Here is a 12,168-nt window from a genome sequence, read left to right on the forward strand (position 1 = left end):
ATGATGAAATGGACAGTTTTAGAAACAATTGGGAAGACATTCTATGAACAGAATGAAGCAAAAGAACTAGAACATTTATTCAGTGACTACATTCTATTAGAAAACAACTTTGGAAGACTAAAACATTGATGAATGAAATGTTAAACCATGAGTCCAGAGGATTGAAGAAGAAGAAACATGCTATCAACTTTTTGCAGAAAAGTAATGGATTTAAAATGGAGAATGAGACATGTTTTTGGACTTCACCAATGCCCAATAGGATTTGTTTCACTGCATCATGCATATTTTTTTTTGTGAATTTGTCACATCTTTATTTTGAATTAGGTATTGCTGTCCATTATCATTACCCTCATTGTATAGCTGATGAAACTAAGGCCGGCAGAGATTAAGTGCCATGCCCAGAGTTCACATAGCTAGCAAGTATTTGAGAGTGAATTTGAATTTATTGATTCCAGGCTCAGATGCATATTTGTTAAGAGAATTTTTTTATTTAAGTAATTGCTCTGTGAGAAGGGTCAATTAGAAAAGATAAATCCTTGTAAAATAAAAATTTTTTTGAAAGATAAAAATAAGAAAATATGTTTGAACTTTACCAAGTTCATAAGGAATAAATTTATGTCATAAACTGTGTTAATTTTAAAAAGAACCCAAGGATTGATTCTCAATATATGTCAAAGATATCTCAATTACTGCCTCATGCCAAATTTTCAGTCTCTGCAGGATATATCTTAGAATGGTCTTTGAAAATGCTGAGGACATCCTCAATGAAGACAATAAGTGGGGGAGTAGGCAAGCTTTTGAAGACAATGTTTTTCATCAGACCATATCTTTATGATCACAACTGGGTTGAAATAAATAGATATTATAAGATCCTACTATATAGGAGTCAACCACAATCTGTCTCTGTTGCTACTTTTCTAGACTTATTTAGAATTATTTCCCTTTTTAATTTTTTTTTATTTAATCTGGTTTACAAACCACCCTGCCCATAACTCTTAATCTTTTGCCTCTATATAATAAACAACACCACAATAACAACAATAGAATTTATATAGCACCTAATATGTATCATGTACTGTGCTAGATTCTTTACAATTATAAATTTATTTGATTCTCACAATAAGCCTGGGAGGTATGGTCAATTATTATTCTCATTTTACAATTAAAAAAAACTGAGGCAAATAGAAGTTGAATGACTTGCTCAGAATCACATAAGTGTCAGTCTACATTTGAATTTGGATTTTTCCTTATTCCAAACCCAGAGCTCTATTCAATACACTGCCCCACCTTAGCATCCATAGTTTTTCTTCAAAGCTCAGCTCAGCTCAGCCCACCTTCTACACGAGGTCTCACGTGTTAGTGTTTTTTCCTTCCAAAACTTTCCATTCCATTATATTATATATATACATTACATTATATATGTATATATATACATATATATAATATTTTTTCCTTTCACAACTTTCCATTATGTGTTATATAAAAATATATATATTACATTACATATATTTTATATTTCATGGGAGAATATGTTTCTTGAGGGCAGGGACTGTATTTTGGGGGGGCAGACGAGGTCTTGTTTTCACTGTTTCTAGAATAGTTCTTGTACATAGTTGCTATTAATAAATGATTGTTAAATTGATAAATGGTCAAACAGTTTTCTGATGAAAAAATCAAAACAATTTATAATTATTAAAATATGTTCTAAATCATTATTGTTCACTTCTTTTTTATTCTGTTTTTTCTCTCCTGTGGTTTATTCATTTTATTCTAATTTTTCTCTCCCAATATTATTCATAAAGAAATGTGTATAACCAGAAAACAAAATAATTAATAAAAAATCATTAAGAGATTAGAGAAATGCAAATTAAAACAACCTTGAGACCTATCAAATTGGCTAAAAATAAGGAGAAAGTGACAAATATTAGAGGGAATATAGAAAAATTGGGAAATAATTCATTGTTGATTGAATTGTGAACTGATCCAACTAATTTGTAGTATTATCTGGAATTATGCCCAGAGTTATTAAACTGCCTATATCCTTTGATCAAACAATACCACTACTACGTCTATTTCCAAAAATGATTATGGGAAAAAACCCAATAACCTATTTGTTTTACAATATTGATAGCAACTTTCTTTGTGGTGGCAAAAAAATGGAAATTGTGGGGATGCCCATCAATTGGGGAAGGGCTGAATAGTTGTGGCACATGATTGTGATAGAATACTATTGATCTATAAGAAATGATGAGTTCAATGATCTTAGGAAAACATGGATAGACTTAAGTGAAATAAAGAAGAGTAAAATGAATAGAACAAAAAAAAATCATTGTATACAATAACAACGATATAGTTTTAAGAACAACTTTGAGCAACTAAATAATTTTGATTATTATAAATAACCAAATTAACTACAAAGGTTATATGTAGGAAAATGTTATCTGTATTCAAAGTAAGAATTGATGAAGAGAAGTATGTATAGAATGATTTGTGTATTTGTGTCTAATGGCAGTCATCTCTTGGATGAGAGTGAAGGGAAAAAGAAAAAAAAAGGAATTTACATGGATTGAGTGGAAATTGGGGCTCGGCAAAATGATGTCCGAGGATTTGTTTTAGACCTAGGCTTCTTCTTGATTTTGGTTTTGGCTAAATGGAAAGGGAAGGGCCGATAACAAGTTATCATCTTCAATGGCTGTAATTTGACTTGTTATTGAGTGAATACTCATTCCCTAAATATATCTCCATGAAGCATTTCACCAACCACCAAGAGGAAATAGAACCAGCAGGGATTCATAGTTTTATCAACCACAAATAATCCTGTCTCTGCCAGCAAGTAACGTCTCCCAGGGCCTCAGTCTCCCTCTCTGGAAAAAAAAAGTAATAATGATAATCATAATAACTCATATTTGGAATGATGCTTTACAATTTACATAGTTCTTTCCTGGCTATAAATTTGTGAAATAGGTAGTAAAAGTTTTTTTCGGGGGGGGGGGGTGCATACTTTATGGGAACATAATTACACACTTTTTCTTTGTAAGTGTTGGTCCTGACCTAATGCTTGTCTAAGGGATAGGATGGGGTGGGAGGGCAGGCCAGTGACAGTCAGGGGTGATTCTCAGCAGGAACCAACATAGCATATAATTATGAGTCAACCTCTCTCCAGGGATGTAAGATTACCAGAGAAAAATGAAATAACATTGCATCCCAAAAGAATAAAGACACATTAGAGAAAACTGACTCCTGAGAAAGAATACACAGGCTAAGAAAGTTCCCAGAATTAGAATGTCTCATGACGTTTCTTTCTTTTCCTGATTCCTGGGCAGAGAAACACATCCTGTGCATGGAATGTCATAAAGGGTGTCTTTTGTCTTATACTAATAGGACAAATTCAGATTCTAGCCTTTCAAGTAAACAATCAGAAAGTGACCCATTATCTTTTGCTGAGTCCAAAGCAAACTGATTTCTAGGGAAGGCGAAGTCCCAGACTTTTGTGCCAACCCTCAAACCTCAGGGAAGGTATATTTGGGTTTTATTTAGCCTCTTCCTCTTTATATCCATTGTAGCTAATAACTGTTAGCAGAAACTTCCTTAAATAGATGGGCTTGGTCATCAAGAAAGCATCCATATATAGTAGGGATAATCAAAGGACTCCCTGATTTTCTGGAATAGAGAACTTTTCCTGGGAATGAATAAATGATCTGGCTCATGCACTGGGGACATGGGCCCCAAGAGGATGATACAGAAGCTCCTCACTGGGCCCTAGTCACTGAGTTCCTTTTAAAAAATGAAGTGTATATTTATATTGTATTTAATTTATACTTTAACATATTTAACATGTATTGGTCAACCTGCCATCTGGGGGTGGGGGTGGGAAGAAGGAGGGGAAAAATTGGAACAAAAAGTTTGGCAATTGTCAATGCTGTAAAATTACCCATGCATATAACTTGTAAATAAAAAGCTATAATAAAAAAAGAATGAAGAATTGGGAATTGTTTTGTCATCCCAGCCAGGTCTATGAACCTTATCTGAGAACGAGAGTTCAATTCCAAGGTAAGGCCCTGTTTCCCAAATCAGGCTTTCCTTCAATCACATCTACTATCTCACCATTTAAATGTACAACAACAAAAATAATTTCAGTTATAGTTACAGATTCCCCAAATCAGACATTTTCTTTTTTTCTTTTATCAAATAGTCACTGAAAATTGTTCTGCATTCAGAAGTAATATTTTAGATTTTTCTCCTCCTTTTGGTCAACACCCAAAGCAGAATCGCTTCAGCTTCTCCTCACCAGCTTCTAAGCTGATAAAATTAATCTGGGGATTTCTGATTGGTTTACCAGAGAAAAGGCAGTTATAAGATAGCCACACAATGGGCATGTGGTTAGAAGAATAAAAATAGAGTGAAATCCCTTTGTGATGATTTCCAGAGAGCTGAGCAAAATAAATGGCAAAAGGAAGAAATGTTCTAAATGGGAAACATTAAATTGGGACAGAAACATTCAAGTGGGCCTTCTCTGAGGAAAAGAAGTCCATGATAAGTGGCCTTTGTGGTAGAACCTAGATGATAAAGAAACCTCACTCAGAAATCACATAGGACTTCTTTCTGAGGTGGTGGCCGAGGCTCGCTTTGGAGGAAACCAAGCCTAATGATTTGTTAGAGATTAGTTTCTACTTTAATATAAAGGTTCTTCATTTGGGGTTGGGGAAGACTAGTGTTTGATGAGAAAGGAAAAAGAGTATTTGAAAAGTATGTTGAAGATTGATTTCAGATCAATCCCAGGGACAGTTTTCTTTACAAATAAATAACATTTCCTTGTGGTGTGTGAGATATGACCTCCAGTGAAGTTTCCTCTGTTCTATATTCTTATAGGTCCAACTTTATAACTCGAGATAAATGAAAAAGGATAATTACACCAGCCCCCTTTTGATTGGATGCTTCCAATTCGATGAAAGAGAATGCATTATAAGGCTTGTAGAAAATAAGTGTTCCGATAGACCATAGATAGTTATGAAGAACTAGGATAATGAGGATTGATATTGCCTTGCCTCAATTAGCTAAAAAGATTGTGGATTCTCTTAACAGCAAATGGTACGATGTGATAGGGAAGGATGAGGTGAGGGCTAGAAAAACTTTGTTTTTTTGTTTAGTTCCCTGCCCACCGTGCTGTAACTGTTTGAGCAAGGGAACTGTGTCCTTTCTCATGAGAAAAAATAAAGACCTTTTCTGATCTCCGACAGACTCCAAAATTTCTATCCCATATGTGTGACATATAAACCTTTTCACTATTAATGTGGGAGTTTTGGAGAACTGGAACCAGCTGCTCTGAGGTGCAACCCTTAGTATTAATAGTCTATAACAGGGACCCAGAATTTAAGTAACCTGAGTAATATCACACTTATTTGATTTGAGCACTACCTATATTCCTGGAGAATATTCCCCATTAGACTGTTCAAAGATCTAGTACAAACTTACCATTTAATCAGTGAAAGAGTGTTTATTAAGAGCTTATTATGTACTAGATACTCTACTAGGAACTGTGAATGCAAAGATAAAAACAATACTGTTTCTGACTTTAAGGAGCTTATGCTCTCAGGATAGGCAACATGGAAGAGGAACTATATTGAAATGGAAAAATCACTGGAATATTCCCTGCTTTTGATGCATTTGACTGGGGTAACTTCGGTTGCTTAATTTTGCAGAAATGATTTTTTTTGTGTATAAAATGATAAGATTTGAGTTTTATGGCCTCAGAAATTCCTTGTAATGCTATGTACATAGCAGGTGCTTGATATAATTATATTTTTGACTTGATGATGATATATAAGATATCAACATCCATATCTATACACACATATATGTACATATAAGATAAATATAAATATGTATGTATACTCATGTACATGTATATACAAATATATTAATAGTAATTACATGCTATATAACATAATGTATTAAACACACATAAAACACGATATATGTATATATGAATGTAGATGCTTATATAGGTATATTTATGCACTTAAGATGTATATATACATGGAATACATATACAATATAATACTATATATCTACATATATCCATGTATATTCCCATATATCCATATAAACATATATATATATTATACACACATGTGCACACACATATATTAGCAGCTAGATGGCTAGATAGAACTTGGGATCAGGAAAATCTGAGTTCAAATGTGATGTCAGATATTCACTAGCTCTGTGACCCTGCACAAGCCACTCAAGTTCTGTTTACCTTAATCTATTGGAGAAGGAAATGTCAAACTACTCCAGTACCTTTGCCAAGAAAACCCCATGGACAATATTGTGATACAAGGGACTACAAAGAATTGGGTGAAACTGAAAAACTGAATAACAATGCACACACACACTTTCAAGAACTATATATGTAAATATATATATATTATATATAGTATGTATTATTATTATCATCATTAGGATGGAGAAGCTCAGTCATATAGGTCTAGGGCAGGAATTGTAAAGATCATCTATCTGATCCCCTTATTTTATAGATTAACCTTGAAGCCCAGAAGGGAAATGATTTAGAACTGGGAAAGTGACTTGGAGATTGGAACCTAGATTCTACATCTACAACATCCAGTTCCTATTTTCTCTAAGTAACACTGCCAGGCAGATGAATCAGAGTATCTTTTTTACAGAAAGAAAACTCAAAAACCCCCAAAATGAATAACCTCCAAGATTCCAGATCCAAAGTTTCCAAGAATCCTCAGAGAGAGTGCCAGCATTATCAGGAAGAGATAAAAAATGATTTATCTATGTTGGTCTTTCTGTAGGGCTGCTTAATATAACCCCAACCAGTGGCTTGTCTCTATTGCTTTCTTTAGCTCTCTAGAGCTCACTCTTAAGTAGGACCTGATATAGTGTAAGGGCAGTGGTGGCAAACTCATGGTATATAAAGGACCTGAATATATTGACTTAGAATACCACGTGTGAAGATTATCTGTTTTATTGTATTTTTATTTATTTTGTTAAATATTTTCTGATTACATTTTAATCTGGTTTGGGCAACTTTCAGGAGCATTCCACATTTGACATTGATGGTGTGGTTTGTGCATCGTTCTTGTCACTGCCTCATTCACCGAGACTTCCCTGACTGAAGCTACAAAATAATTGATAACACTAATCCTTCATACAACACTCTATGGTTTGAAAGAGAGATTTACAAATATCCCATTTGATCCTCACAAATTTCTATTTTACAGATAGGGAAACTGAGAGAGAAAAGCTAAAGGTCTTTTTGAGGGTCATTCTAACTTAGATCTTTCTGACGCTTAACTCTCCATCTTTATACCTTGCACTGCCCAGCTGTTTCAGGAACTCCTGTGTTTTCATTTGCATGCCTTTTAGGTCCTGATGCTACTGGAGACATGAAGTGCCTGCAGTGGGCTAATGCAATGTAGAACTCTTACTTATGTGAACTTGCATTGCTTTCTCCTATCAGCTCAGATATAAGCTTAAAGCAATATACCTTAGGAGGTATATTATCTCCTTTCTCTTCTCCCCCAATATATATACATACAAGAACATATACATTCAAGAATATATACATATGTAAATATGTATATATTCTTGAATAAATATACAAGAATATATACATTCAGAAGGTTTACAATTCAAAGTAGTTTTGAGTTGGGAAAGAAAAATATGAACTAGGATTATAACAATAGCAAAATCAAGCAATCAACTTTGATTATTCACTCTTATATGAATAATTTACTGTGACCCAGGTCCCATCACGTCATCAAAGAAGTTTAAAAGAAGGTCCTAATGGAGGCAAAGGAAGAGTAAATAGTGGGAACTCCAGTCACAAGTTTCTCCAGGCAAGAGGCACCATCATGAAAATAGAAGGTTAAATTAGATATTGCAAATAATACTTTTCAAAAGCCTTATGACACTACATGAATGTCACCTATTATTAGTGTTAATATTACTTTTATAATCACGTAAGGAGGTATAATGGGTAGAGGGCTGATCTTGGAGCTAGAAAGAATTGGATTTCAAAGTCTCATATCTGGTACATCCTGACTGTGTGATCCTGAGTAATGTTGCAACTTTTCAAAGTTCTAGGCAATTATCTAAGATCATAAATTAAAGAAAAGTTATGGTGGCTTTCTGTTTTCTTAATCTAAGTTACTTTGCTTCCTCCTAAGGTAGCCTAGTGGCCTTCCACTCACAAAGGGCTTATTGTACTGATGCTAGACAATGCAGCCATCTGATTAGTCCTAAAATCAAAAGATCCACTAGCCTCAGTCTCTCCAGAAGCAGGAACTTTAGGTGTGAGCCATCATTCCCTGATGAATTACATTGTTAAAAGCTTCCTACACTAATGAAATTAGAGGTCCAGTTCTTTTCATGTCTCTAAAACAACTAGATGGCACAGTGCATAGAGGAAGACTTGAGTTCAAATTTCCAGCCACAAGACACTTACTAGTTATATGATAAGTCACTTAACTTCTGTCTCCATTAATTTTCTTATCTATAATGTGAGAACAATAATACCATTTACTTCTTAAGGTTGTTTTGAGGATCAAATATAATCATATTTATAAAACTTTTAATATACAGTGACTGGAACACAATAGGAACTATTTAAATACCAGCTATTATTAATGTAGATATTATTGTGTAGGTTATATACCACCATCTGTTGAAAAGGATGAAAAAGCAGAGAAATTCAGCGAGTATTTATGAAGATCCTCTAAAACAATCAATGTGTATGTTGGCACTAAATGATTTCAATGAGATGAAAAACATTTTTAGAAAACATGGTTTAGGACTGTGAAAAAAAGAGTGTCAAAGCTTGAAGACTACTCACAGAAATCATGTTGTGCAAATGAATATTTTCTTCCAGAAGAGGCAAAAGAAATAATGAGTACCAAATTTCAAAATATCAAATGTAGTAGTGAATAGAGGTTGAAGATTTTTGGTTTAATAAGAAAACGAGCTGCTCTTTGTCAATTGTCTCTCACCTTCAGGTGGGTGGAGCCACAATTTCCAAACTCCTCCCTTTAGTGGACTTAGTGATTTATTTAGTCAACTCTTTTACTCCACCCAGTGGTGTGTATTTGTGTGTAGGTATAAATGTTTCATAACTGGCTTCCCCTCCCAGTTTTCCACTCCACTCTTTCCAGCCCTACCAAAAATATTCATACACATTTTCAAGTGTAATTTGCATTGTTAACATTTTCTCATTCAATTTTTTAAGTCTAGAAAACAAAAGTATAAACTCCTGATTTTGTTGCTCTAGCTCTTCCTCCATCCATTGTGAAGGCAAAAAATACCATATTCAGTATACATATGAAGTTATACAAAACAGATTTCCACATTATCCAAGTTACCAAGGCAAAAAAGTCAGAAAAATAAAGTGAAAGAAAATATGCTTCAGTAAGTCTAAAAGTTTTCTCTTCAGAGGTGAATAGCATTTTTCATCATCACTCCTTTGAAATTGTCATGGATTATATTGAACAGTCACTAAATCTTTCATAGTTGATTATCATTACAATAATCCTGTTACTAGTAAGATGTTCTCTTTGCATCTGTTCATACAGGTCTTCTCAAGTTTCTGAAGTCATTGCCTTTGTCATTTCATATATCACAAAAATATTTTGTCACAATCATATGCTACAACATGTTCAGCCATTCCCTAACTCATGGTATATAAAATCAAATATTGGTCTATGTTGAGTTTCCACCAGACTGCTTCTTAGTTTTCCTCTAATTTTTTTTTTTGAATAGTAAGTTCTTGCCCCAATAACTTGGATCTTTGGATTTATCAAACACTAGGTTACTATGGTCTTTTACTTCTGTATTTTATATGTCTAATCTATTTCATTGTTTTACTAATCTATTTCTTATGTAGTACCAGATATGATTACTGCATTAAAGTATAGTTTCACTTCTGTTACTGCTAGTCTATCTATTTTCATTCTCTGCCCCTCAAATTCTCTTAATATTCTGACCTTTTGTTTTTCCAGATGAATTTTGTTATTTTTTTCCTAGCTCTATAAAGCAATTCTTTGGTAATTTGATTGGTTTGGCATGGAATAAATAAATTAATTTACAGAATATTGTAATTAAAAAAAAATAAAATGGCTTAGTCCATCCATGAGTAATTAATAATTCTTCAATTGTTTAGTTCAGTCTTCATTTATGGGAAAAGTGCTTTGTAATTGTTTTCATATAGTTCCCATGTGTCTTGGCAGGTTAACTACTGAGTATTTTATACTGTCTGCAGTTATTTTATATGGAGTTTCTCTTTCTATCTCTTCCTGCTGGGTTTGTTGATAATATATAGAAATACGAATGATTTATGTGGGTTTCTTTTACATCCTACAACTTTGCTGAAGTTATTAATCATTTTGACTATGTTTTTTAGTTGACTTGAATTCTCCACATATAACAATCATATGATCTATAAAAACTGCTTATACTTACACCTTCAATGTCTTTTTCTTGCCTTATAGCTATAGTTATTATTTCTAGCACAATATTGATAGTAATGGTGAAAATGTGTATTCTCCCAACTCTTGCCAATCTTATTGGGAAGGTTTCTAGTTTATCCCCCTCCTTATATACAATGTTTGCTTTTAGGTTTAGGTAACTACTACTTACCATTTTAAGAAAAGCTCAATTTATTCCTCTGCTTTCTTTTGGGCATTTAATGGGAATGGGCAGTGTATTTTGTAAAAAGCCTTTTCTGTATCTATTGATATATGATTTTTTGTTGCTTTTGTTATTAAGATAGTTGATTATAATTTTTGTAAAAATGAATCAACTCCTCATTCCTGTTATAAATGCCATCTGTTCATTTTGTATGATTGCTATGATATATTGCTACAATTTCCTTATTAGTATTTTATTTAAAAATTTTGCATCAACATTCATTAGGAAAATTGGTCTATAGTTTTTTTTTCTCGGTTTTTAATTCTTCCTGATTTAGGCATTAAAATTATATTTGTGTTATAGAAAGAATTTGATATATTACCTATTTTTCCAAATAGCTTATATAATATTAAAATTAATTGGTCTTTAAATGTTTGGTAGAATTCACTTGTAATCCAACTGGTACTGGTTGTTGTTGTTGTTTTATTTCTTTAGGGAGTTCATTTATTGCTAGTTCAATTTCTTTTTTTCTGATGTAAGATTATTTAAATATTCTATTTTCTCATCTGTTAATCTGGGCAACTCATATTTTTGTGCATCTTCATCCATTTAATTTAACTTGTTAGTTTTATTAGGATATAGTTGGACAAAATTTCTCTTGTTACTTTAGTTTCATATTCATTGGCTATGCATTTGTCCTTTTCATTTTTAATATTGGGAATTTGCTTTCTTTTTAAAATCAAATTAGTCAGTGCTTTATATATTTTTCCTTCCAAGAATCAGCTCCTAAATTTATATTTTGGTTACTTTTTCTTTAACTTTCAATTTTATTAATCTTTCCTTTGATTTTCAGGATTTCTACATTGGTGTTTGGTGATTTTTAAGCTCTTCTTTTTTTTTTTTTTTAGTTTTTAAAACTCATTTCCAATTCATTGATCTACTCTTTTCCTCTGTTATTGATGTGAATGTTTAGAGAACTAAAATTTTCCTAAGTATTTTTTTTTGTCATAAATTTTGGTATATTGGCTCATTGTTGTCAATATCTTTAATGATATTACTTCTATGATCCACTGATTCTTTAGGATTTGCTAGATAATTTTTAATTTATACTTAACAGGAATTTTGTTGAATTTAATTTTTATTGCATTATGGTACCTTCAGACAAGTGTTTGTCATGGAGGATGTCTTACACAGGTTCATTCAATCAATCAGTCAGTCAATATGCATTGAATACATATTGTACCCAATGTGTTCAAAATACTTTGCTAAGTACTGGGTCCAAATGGAAAAGGAATTTCTCATAGATTGGACTCCTTTAGATGCTCCTGTTGTATCAAAGCCCAAAGATATTCCTACACTTTCTAAAAGATAGCCATGATTCAAATTGCCTGGTGATCCTAAATACAACAGGGAAGAAAATGTATTTTTTCAGACCATTGACTTCAGTCCATTGAGTTATATCTCAGTACATCTGGGCCAGCCACTGAAGGTGAACCAGGATTGGGCTCAGAATTAAAACAG

This window comes from Antechinus flavipes, chromosome 4 (assembly GCF_016432865.1).
Source record: "Antechinus flavipes isolate AdamAnt ecotype Samford, QLD, Australia chromosome 4, AdamAnt_v2, whole genome shotgun sequence".
NCBI classification, from domain to species: domain Eukaryota; kingdom Metazoa; phylum Chordata; class Mammalia; order Dasyuromorphia; family Dasyuridae; genus Antechinus; species Antechinus flavipes.